This window comes from Netta rufina (assembly GCF_964035555.1).
Source record: "Netta rufina genome assembly, chromosome: 3".
Classification (NCBI taxonomy): Eukaryota; Metazoa; Chordata; class Aves; order Anseriformes; family Anatidae; genus Netta; species Netta rufina.
Window position 1 is genome coordinate 55,378,131 of NC_140125.1, and position 12,164 is coordinate 55,390,294.

Genomic DNA, 12,164 nt, shown 5'->3' on the forward strand with positions numbered 1-12,164 from the left:
CCACGAGCAGAAGTTTATTTTCCTTTTAAACCAGAAGTAATCGTTCTTAGGGCAAGCTCCTCCAAAAGCAGCAATGCAAGACATTGGAAATGAAGCAAGGAGCCCACCTGCAGCTCTCCACCCCCACAGCCAGGGTTACTCAATGGTGTTCCCATACACCCCACACCCCAGCAGGGCTCAGAGCCCCCCCATCCCACCACCCCACTCTTACAGAGTCGTTCCACCACCAGCAGCAGCTGCTGAGGCCCAAACATCTCCTCATGTAAGGCTTTGGGCCTAGCAACATTGCAGCAAACACTTCAGGCTCACATTACATATTTTGGTTCCAGTAGCTCCTGTTGTATAGGAGTTTCTGGTCTAATCAGAAAAGAGATGATGGGGACAAGAGCTGAATGATTATAGAAAAAGGGGAAACGGGAAAGCAAGAAACTATATATTAAGCATGTGATTACACAAGCCCCTACTACAGATTCCTGCTTTGCCACACATCTTTTCTCCAGGAGCCTGCACCACTTCTTTGCTGAAGAGTTCAAAGGGTCTTTGAACCGTGGAGGATCAACAGTACCTCTTGAGGAGCTTTCCGTTGCCCCTTAGGCAGTCTCTGCTTGCCAGGACACCCTCATACCTGGTGTGCCAAATTCAGCTCTGTGTGTTTTCCCCAGTGCCATCATTTCAAAGTAATTCCCTTGCTGTGTATGTACTGCCTGCTTCAAACAGTTGTAACCCCAGCCACAAAGCCCCTTGTGCTCTCCGCAGTCAGAAGGTACCCAGGTACCCTCTGGGTGTTCTTGTTCCTCTTAGTCCTTGGACACGACAGCAGGACTCTGTATGGAAGATTATTACAGGCAGTGCAGGAAGGCAGAGAGGCCCTTGGACAGGTCTTTACAACATCAGCAGGATCTCCACAATTAAAACAAGCTTCCTGGACCATTGCAAGATAATGCGATGTTGTTTGAGAAGAAGGTACGCACGCAGATTTCATTCTGAACACTTTCTGTCTCAGGTGCTTGGTCCAAGACTGCTAATGTGAACAGAATTATGGATAATCTGGGTGCCAGATGAAGAGGTGAAGTACCTGTATCTTCTATAACAAACTGAAGAAAATAGATCTTGTGGTGTTTTGTTTTTGTGGGGTACATGTGTATGTTTTGTTTTTGTTGTTTTCTTCTTTTCTGAATTGCTTACATGCCAAGTTTGGAAAGGAAATAAAAATGTGTTTTGTTTTGTTTTGTTTTCGTGTTTTTTTTTTTTTTTCTTTTTTCTTTTTTCTTTTGTCCTCTGAATTGAATCAAAATCAAAATCATCCCAAACCCTGTCTGTGACAGTTGCCAACAGCAGGTGACAAAGTAGAGAATAAAGGAACACAGAAAATGTGAAGGGAGGACCGCTGTGGGGACATTTGGCCTTCAACAGTTTGGGGACACCCTGAAAGAAGTTTGGCACAGCTTCATTGTGCATGTTAGCTCTCAACACCTACTCTTTCCGCTAATTTTACCTTCTTTCTTTTTGAACAGATTTCTGCTTTTACCAAAACAAAATCCATACCAAGCCTCCCAATTTAATTGCGTGATGTATGAAAATGTACTTATTTTTTGTTCAAATTTTCTGTCTTTTTTTTTTTTTTTTTTTTTTTAATTGTATGGTGCATGCTAATTTTTGAATGTAAAAAGCGAGCATTCATTGCCCTGTAATGATCTCTGTGCCAGTCATAACTGGCAGACCTTTATCACATTACCTCCTCTTTTTCAAACTGAGGAGACCCAATGCAGTGAAACTCTAGCTCCTCTTTTCCATATCTGGTTTCTGTCCTTTGTTCCCCATCTTTTAATTAGCTGCTAACCCATGATAAGACACTTCTCTTATCTTGTGGCTGCCAAGCCATCACAAGCCTTTGACACTAGCTCTGCCAAAAGATTTCTAGAAATCCAAGTCCACTGTATTTATGTGTACATAAGCAAGCAGGGCAATAGGCCAGTGAATCTGTAGGGCCAAACAGGTGGTGCCAAGCATCTGATGAGTATTGTAGATGAATAGCCATAGTCTCATGGAGTAATTAGCACTGCAGTCCTGCAACACATCTGGTTTAATTTTATTCAAAGGGCACTAATTTTGTGTGATATGGTATCAGTCTACTGTGTGAACCATGGCAAGGCGAGTGGGGATAATCAGATGATAAGATGACCAGATGCTTCATTAAGTGCACTCCTAATCCATATTAACCCACCTGTGGCATCACATCCTCTGTCAACTGGATGGACCTTCACTTCACTCACAAATCCAAGGAATTCCAGGTTTGTGAAGAATGTCTTCTTTACTCCCCAAAAAATAACACTAGGATTACTCTCCCTTGATATGTGTAAATACAGCTGGCTATTAGTTTGCTACTTTCCATTCCTTTGGCACCCTGCAACTAATTAAGCAAATAAATTACATACCATAATATGTAATTTAGTATTTTCTTTTCCCACTTGATTTAGAACTCTGCATGAATGCTGCCAAGTCCTGGTGCTCCATCAGCCTTTTTTACTTCTGTTCTAAAAGATCCTCTGGTAGTATTTCAGTTTGAGACAGTTCCAGAGATTTCTCCCACACAAAAAGGCACTCTTCTAGAAAAATTTAGTACAAGGGCTCATTTAGCATTGTTTCTTATGGCCTTGTCATCTCTTTTCCCCCAACCACCACCTTTTAAATTTATTTTTTTTAACTACTCAAACTACTCAATATCTTTCTCTTTTTTGTTTCTAATGGTCTGACAGGATTTATATTATTTTTTTTCCTAGTCCATTTTTACTATTTTATCAAGCAAACCAAAAAGACTTTGACTAAAAAACTTTAATTACTGGGATTTGTGCTCTTTTCCATTTAACTCTAGTGAATATGATTTTCATTTTTGGAAGGTTGCCTTGTTATTTCTAATAGACTCTTGTAATTTGCTGTTTACACATACAGTCTTTTTCATTTTATTATTGGTATTTTTTTAAATCTCCCTTGATAGACGATAAGCATTTATTCCTAGCTTGTAATAATGGCATGTTTAAGCAGTCTTGATGCCACCTCAAGCAGTTTATCCTTTTAGTTCCTCCTCTTATTTTTCTCTCAAGAAAGTTGTTCAGATAATTTAGCTCCACTTCTTTAAAGTTACTTTGTTTTCTTTCTTAACTACCAGATGGATAATGAATTTGGGGTTACTGTAATTTCTATTAAAAATATGGTTCTTACATGTTATATCACCACCATGCATTGTTGTTATACACCCTGAAAACTCACATCATATGGGTTGCCTTCTTAATTGTTTCAGGAATGTGTCATTTATGGTGTCTACAGTAATAGATCCATACTTGTTTAACCCGATGAAGATGAGAGATGTGATACTTTCTTTGGTACTTTCCCTAACCCTCCTTTTTTTGTAGTTGTTTCTGACATCTGGAATTCAAGTTTTATCAGTGTGTTTTCTTTCTTCTTGATAAGTACTTCTTCTTAAACTGTCCATATAAAATTGAGAGCATCCTCAGAATGAAAATCCCCATTGATTTAGTGCTGATGTTTGCTCTCTCAGAAATCCTCAACTGGACAATTAATAACAATAATAAACAAGAACAACAACGTCCTGCAGCAGCAGAGCTCTGTCTGGGGCTGCCTGGCAGGAGAGGGCAGGGGAAGTAGCACCATGCCCCAGCCGCACGCAGAACAGCTGCTTGCCTCTCCTGCTATGCAAAGCTCCTTGTTTAATAAAATGTTTGCATGCACATATTAAGCATACATTTGTGCAGCAGTGTTTTTACAAAAGTCTTTCCAACCCTTCCCTTAGGCTGTCTGCCAGAAATACTCAACTGCAGCAGTTCGAGATTTCTCTCTAGCCTAAGCCCACATAAAAATGTTGAACCGGCATATGACCCGGCCTCCTCCAGCCATAGAGCATTTAACTATTAACTACTCTCTGGACTGTGGAAGATTTATATCAACAGCACACGTCCTGTTCTAGCCACTGTGTTACGGCTGGATGAAGTGCTACTTTAAAGGATGTCACTCTCGGGACATGACAGCTTGTAAAGTGACCTCCTGGAGCAGAGACAGAAGGACAGCAGGGACCTATGCTTGCAAGCAGTGCTCATGCTGTGGAAAGCTGAGGTTTCAGTGGGAGGCTGCCTTAAACCTCTGGTGCTCTGAGCAAAGATAAGGACAGGCACAGACCCTAGCGAGACATCTAGTTTCTGTGCACAAGTCCATCAGATCCATGTAACCAAAGCACAGTAGAAGCCGCTTATGCTGGAACAGTATTCAGTTGTGTAAAATGTTAGAGTTTATGGTTATACAAAGAATTCAAACAGCGCTAGTTATAGACAGTTTTAGATCCCATGAATAGTAGTCAGATTAAATATTTAGATACCTTTCCCCAGTCCTGATCTACATGGGAAAAGCAAAAGGAACCAACACTACATACAGCTAAAAGCCTTCTCAGAAATAAGAAGAAAGTCATTTTGAAAGAAGTGCCACATACAAGTCAAAGACCCTTCCAAAAGCTGTAGAAGACAAAAAGGTTGTTTTGGTGATTACAAGCCAGAAGAGACTCCCTCTCCTAGTCCTGCAGACTCAGCCTCTGCAGCAGCAGAAGGCAACTGTAAGCATATCTAATCCTCAGAGAGACCATGCGCTATATCCACGCAGTGGAAGCATCGCAAACCACAAATATTGAACCTCTCTACACAACTTTTCTGTACCACAGATCAAACCATTTCTTTCCCCTTCTCCAGTAAGGAGAACTGAAAGCATTCTAATTCAGGAATTAAACAGAAATAAGATTTAGACCCTAATCATTTCTCTTACCACAAAAAGAAAATTGAATCACTAACAGACTGAAATAGTGAATTAAAATCTTAGCTAAAAATTTGAAGTCATTCTGGACAGAGAAATATCCAACCAATTTATATATTTATTTATCTATTTATTTATTTTTTATTATTATTATTATTTTTCTGTGTTAACTTGCAGACCTAGGTTTTTAGTGTCCTTCATTAAGTACAATTCTGATGAATTATCTGCAGGCATGGGAACCCTGTCAAGCAGAGGTCATTTCAATGACCAAACAGCTGGTAGCTGCCACCACCATGTACTCCTGAATGAACATCAGCCACCGAACAGTTACTGGATTGACAGCAGGGAAGACAGCCCAGCTGTAGAAGAGCACTGGTTTACGATTCAAGAGCTTCCATACCCAAATTTGCTTTGAAGTGGTGAGCAAACTCAGCTGGCCTCTATCTCAGTTCCCTGTATCACCCAGAGAAAGCAACAGCAGTTCTCTCCTGCACATGGGAACATTATGAGAAGAGCAGGCATAAAGCTACTAAACAGTGTAAAGAACTCGGGCTGCCCAGCTGTTGGATTACAGTCCCCAGATACCACACAAAGCATGTATTTGTTATCAGACCCCAGTCACAGTCAATCTACCTCATTAATAGCAGCAGTTAACCTTTCAACTGGAGGAACTAAAAAGATGCAAAAATTAGTAATTGCTGACCAAGCTCTCCTGATTTTAAGTTAGCAAAGCTCATGGCAACACCACAGCTGCAATTGGACAGAATTCAGCTCATGTTGTGAGACCAGAAGGCACCTTCTCACAGAAACCCCTCTGGTCCAGCTGCTTCCTGTGCTCCAATTCCCAGGAGCTGTCGTGTAACAACATTAATGCAGACACATTCTTGACAGTCATTTTCCTTAGGGTTTTATGCTGTGTCCACTTACAACCCCTGACAGCAGAGCCCAAGGACAGGTCTAACCTTCCTAAACCTAGAGAATTCTTCTTCTTTAACAAGAGAGTTCCCCACACCAAGCCTCCCACTTTCAAGTATTTACAGAATAATCTCCTCATGTTTCCTTTCCAGAGAAGCCAGGTGACACAGCCCAACCTGTGTGTTCAAATTCTAGTTTCACAACATGCTATCTCAGGAAAACACTTGCATTTTTCCCACCACTGCCACCCATTTAGCAATTTCAGGCACTGCTGGATAATAAGAGAGTTTCCCCAACTCACGTAGCACTTTCCTTTCTCCTCTCCCCTTACATCCTCTGAGCTGATGAAGCAGAGGACACGGATGAAGCCCAAGAAGCCTGCATGAGGAAGAGCAGCGGTCCTTGCTCTGTTCTTACCAGTCGTGCTGCAAAGCTCCCAGACCCGGCTGGGAGATGAGGTGAGAGCCAGACTTCCTCTACTGCCTGGGGATGCTCCACACCAGAGGCAATTATACCTCTGCTCAGCAATTCTCTTCAGAGAGGCAGAAAGAAAAAACAACTCCAGACAGACAGAGACGGTGCTGTGCTTTCTCTCTTCATACCTAGTGACATGCCCTTTCCTACTCTTCAGTTTAAAGGATTGAATTTTACCTGCTGTCCTTCCTCCAGCTCCAGGAAATCCTGGATCTGAGAAGCAATCGAGTGTCCCAGGCAAACCCTTTTTCTGAGCCCAGAGCAGCCCAGAAGCAGCCCAGTCCAAGTTGCAAATGTAACAGATTAGCAGGGAGTTTGCACTAGGAGTTTGCTCTGGCATAGGTTAAGGGTGGGAGGACTGGAAGAGGACTGACGTACGGATGCCTGTATAAGGCCTTGTGACAACTAGCAGTTGTCTCGGTGGTTTTACAAGTATCAGTTGTATTTACTCTAGCTCAAGTGTTGCAGACTGCAATAGAAATTCAGGTTTCCTGTGACTGCTTCCCAATTCAGCATTCATCAAACAGCCAACACCCTCAGCCAGATCAAGGCCTCATCATGGTAGATACTAGATAGATAGAGAAGATGACATCATCCCAGCCCAAATACCTGGCGAAGATAAAGAGAGAGTTAGATGATAGCAATGTGCCTGGAAGGGAGAAAAACAAACCCAACCATGCCCCCTCTTGGCCTCTATCAAAATAATGATTACGTGAAGGGGAGTGCTTAAAGCCCTGAATGTGAGCGTGCATGTAAACAAAAATCAAGACTTAAAGCTGGGAAGACGTTTAGCTGAAGTCTCTAAGCTTCTGTCTATAATAACCATCCTGCCTTCTGATTAGAGCCAAGAAAATGGCTTAGCATTTTTCCTCTTCTCTAATCGAATGCTATTTGTAAATGCATTTTTCATCCCTCCTATCTTTCCAGTTGGTTTTATTTAGGTAGACATGTCAGGGTGGTAAATTTCAGACCTATAATTTGTGGCTTCCTGACTTGTGGATCGTTGCAGAGGAGTTCTCATGGTGCTGTTCCTCCAACTAAATATTTACACACATATACCATGTACATAGCTTTTACTTATGTGCATGGGCAAAGGCTCTGCATAGCTCACATAATTTTTCAGTCTACATGTGTTTCTAATCATGACAGCACATTGAAAATATGTGCCTACAAAACACATTTTAAATGTACTTATACAAAACAGTATGTGCTTACCCTTGAGGTGTTTGCTATATATAGAAAAGCTGAAGCTTAGACTTCCTGTTTTCATTTTCTCCTTTCTCTTGATATTCGTTGTATCCAAGCTTCCATTACAATTCAGCTGTACATTATTTTTCACTGGCAGTGAATCAACTCAGACACAAATGCTGATAATACACATGTATGTGATAAAGCACAAGACTATCCCCTAAAGACTCCTATATTTCATCCGGTTCAACAGTGATGGTGGTACAGGAGTGAGCATCATTCTTCTGCTCAGTCAGTTTCTTACTGAGAGACCACACTTACAGGTCTTCAATGTATCAAAAAGGAGTATAGTTATAAGTAACTAACAAAGTTTGCTATCATTATATTTATTTTCTCATACCATAAACATACTTTTTTTTCTAAAAAGAAAAAAAAAATCTATTGATTTTGATCTTGCCTGCTTAAGTGCTTTTAACAGTTAAGTCCAAAGGCTCTTTAACTTGGTTGTTTTAGTTTGTGGATAAGGCCAAAAATAATCCTATGAATTATTCCTGATGGCAAGCCCAAAGACATTTCTTTATAAAGTTACCTATCCCAACCAAGCTACATGCACCCAGAGTGTCAAAGGTCAGTCAAACTTTCAACCATGAATGGGAGCATAAAGAGCCATGGTTAGCTCTCGACTGCTTCACAGTTTTTAAAACATTAGTTCCCAGTCAACAGTTATTCACCTCTGGGATAGCCTTCCCCTTCCTAGGAAACACAGAATATATATGACCAAAGCCTGAAGGCATCAACACATTAAACATATTGAAAATAGATGAGATTTAACAAAATTACTTTGGATATTGCCTTTGGACTAATCTTATGAACTCTAGCAGTACTCTAGAAGTAAACAGTGCTATATAAATGTATTCACATGCTGACAAACGCTTGCAGGACTAGGGCCTAAATTAAGGAGATTCCACAAGCCTTACTATTATCCAGATTTACAGATGATCTATTCAACTTTACATGGTTATGTTCCTTTTTCATTTTTATTGTCATCTTGAATGGATTTGTATTGATGTGCATGACTGGAGAGTCTGTGCTTTGTATGAATATACGCATTCATCCACAGGGAACAATAAGTCATCTTTCTCCCACTGCAGAAGTTTGTCAGGGAGCAGAGAGATACCCACCGAGCTTAGCCAGGCAGTCAAACACCACAAAAAAAAAAAAAAAAAAAAAAAAAACAAATAGAAAACAATAGAAGCAAACAGTTTCTGAAGGACTTGTAAACTAGGCCTTTATGTATGACCTGCTTGTTAAACAGTTACAAACAACAAGTCAGTTTATAAGATTCAGAAACTTCATGCAATCTATTTGAGATAAAATACAAGAGAGGGCTGAGCAGACCAGAAAATCCAAGCAGCACTAGTCACCACTTGCTCAAAAGCCGAACTAGCTCAATAACTGTTATTGTGCCTTCTTACAGCAGAGTTGTAGATAAAGCCCTAATTGCCCAACCGGTGAGACAGCAAACACCATCTGCTCACACAGTGATATTTGAAAAAAAAAAAAAAAAAAATTTAAATAAAACAGCAACAAAACATGGTCAGAAATTCTGGATGAGGGATAGCTTCTTGCATGGATCCATTTGAAATGAAGTTATAGGAAGTGATATGAAAGTATGCTATATAAGTAATGCATACTTAAGTGGTCACTTTCTGCATGCTCACATAACTCCCATCTTGGCCTCAACCGACAGGGACTGACATAGGGTATCTGCCAGGGCTACAAACACAAGATGCTGCCATTTGCATAAAAGCACTAGATTTTTCCATCTGGACCTCCAACATCCTCATATGGTCTCCAGAGAAGGCAGGGTGAGGGGGCTCCAGCAGGCAAGCACCAAAAAAAGAGCATCGCTTCCAAGAGAAAGACCCTTCTCGGGCCTGCTGGGACTCCAGCCCAGCACCACAGGCACAGTGCCTGAGGGCAGCAGTGCTGGGAAGATCACCCAGTGGTGATCTCAGAGAATGAGGAGGCGTGAGTTTCAACCATCACACTGCTGTGTTGGCTTTCACCTCACATGATGACAGTGCTGCATGGAGGAACCGTGGAGACATCAAACATGCTTTGCTGTGGAGTATCCTCCTCATTGCTCTATCTACTGCCCTCATCAGGGATCTTCAGCAACAGCCAGTGTTCCTGGCACAGCATCACACCCAAGGTTACTGAATAACCCCACAAATGCTCCAGCTCCTCACAGCCGCAGCCCAGTTCCTACCCTGGTAAAGAGCAGGGCCACAAAGATGATCAAGGGACTGGAGCACCTCTCCTGTGAGGTAATGCTGAGAGAGCTGGGAATGTTTAGCCTAGACAAGTGCAGGTTCAGGGAGATCCTATCAATGTATATAAATACCTGAAGGAAGGGTGCAATGAAGACAGAACCAGGCTCTTTTCAGTGGCGTCCAGTATCAGAAAAAGACACAGTGGACACAGGAAGTTTCCTCTGAACATGAGGAAGCACTTTTCGACAGTGCAGGAGGCTGAGCACTGGCACAGGTTGCCCAGAGAGATTGTGGGGTCTCCCTCCTTGGAGATCCTGGATATGGTACTGGGCAGCCTGCTTGGGGTGTCCTTGCTCGAGCTGGGGTTGGACCTCCAGAGGTCCCTGCCAGCCCCAGCCTCTGACAGTCTGTGACCATTCCTGCTTCATCTCCACACTCGCAGCCAGGGTCTGGCAACTGCTGCAGCCATTTCCTAGGGTTGGAGGACCCCAGCAAAGACCCATGGACACGGGAGGACAACCAACTCACTCAGGAGTTTTTCTATAGCCAAACTCTGGATGAGACCATCTCTCACCCACCAACTATCTCCCATGGCATACTCAAACAAGGACCCATTTGGGGTAAGGGTTTTGTTCCATTAAATATTTACCATATCTGAGACTTGTTTTAAGCTTGGCATGGAAATTCAGAACATCATTTTACCCTAGTTTTATCAAAATCTGCAAATTCATGGGAAAAATAAACAGGAATTTTAAGTCAAGATTGCTGCTAATAAATCAGAACACTGCTCTGTCTAGTTTACCCCATTCTTGTAAATCCATAACTTGACTCACTCTAGTATTATAATTTTAATCCATACTCATCAACTTTTTCTATTCATTCTGATGAGGATTTCTTGAGAGGATAAATGGATCTTTCAGACAACAGGAATTGAAACAAAACTTTTTTTAAAAAGGTTAAGTGGCGCCTGATAGTCTACAATCTGTCAAGTTAAGCAAACAAGGGGGAAAAAAAGAAACCCTACCTTGTAAATATGGCAATTACAAGTCTAGTTTCTACAGTCTGGAACCGAGCCAGGACCTAAGCGTGAAGGATTGAGAGGAAAATTTGTTGTAAATTCCTTCAAGTGAAAGTTTTTATCTAAAAGGCAAAGAATATCAGTTTTAGAAAGGTCATGAAGTCACAACACTTTTTTTGAAGCCCAACTTGAAATGTCAATTTGACCTCTTTTTAAAAGCAGAGAGACACAGCTGCATTTGGAGTGCAAGCCTTACACTAGAAAAAGAATAGCAATGATTAACAAGATGTTTTGCACTGAACTTTGTGTAGACAGGCATGAAATATATTCTTTCAAAATTCCTAGCAGACATCATAATCTCAATGACTGAAAAAAAAAATATTGTTGTATATTCTCAGTTTAAAGGGAGGAAAAAAAAAAAAAAAAAAAAAAAAAAGAGAAACAGACCTTTCATATAGGCATAAAGTCGCAAGTTACACATGAGCTGCATCAACAGATTTCACATGAGCCTGGCTTTTTTCCTTTTCTTCTTGAGGGGACTTGCTGCGATGATAGGGAAATGTGGCAACTGGCAGACCTGTGCTTCGACTTTACAAATCCAAGCTGTCTGGGAGGGGTTGTAGAAAGGGTGAAACAGTGACTCAGAGACAGAGCCAACAAGTCCTGCAACTCCATCTCTGAGAAATCTTACAGAAGGGTAGTTTAAATTTGGGTAGGATTCAAAAACACATGGGTATACAAACATATACCCACAAACGTACACATGTAAATGCGCTCATACAAAGCTCAGCAAGTTCCACTGAAACCAGAAAGCCTGACTGGAAGATTCATTTTACATCCATCCTTTGCATTTTATTCATAAATTAAATAGATTGTGGGCGTTGTGACTAACTGGCAGACGGTAAATTGAGGCACTACGCGGTGTTGATAAACCATGAGGCAAACTGTTCCTTCTCCTGATTTTTAATTGGAGGTTAATTGAACTCTGGCACACTCTATTTTAAACAAACTCTGGCACCAGAAACAAAAAGACTAAGAATAACTTCATTAATGTATTCCCACAGTCTATTACACATTCGTCACTTACATTGCCCAGATATATCGTCAAAGGTAATGAACACATATATCAATAACAATATTCTGATGCTCTTCTCCTTTCTCTATCAGGGGTGCCTGATCCTGCTTTCCAAGGGAAGTAAAAGGATAGGAACATTCAAGAACATCTAACAAGATCTAACTCTCCAAAGCTTCCCCAACATCTGCAGCATAATACAAATGCCTTGATTCTGGTCCTCCATTTCTGCTCACCTGACACATAATTGTATACAGATGTAAAAGTGGCTGTGAATTTTATATAAAATAACTTAGCAATGTTTTACATGTATGTCCTATGTAGCACCAGAAAGCCTTGTGTCAAAATTCATGCCACTTTCTGTTACTCCCAGTAGAAATCTGGCAGAGCATCCACAAAAAGACCTTGC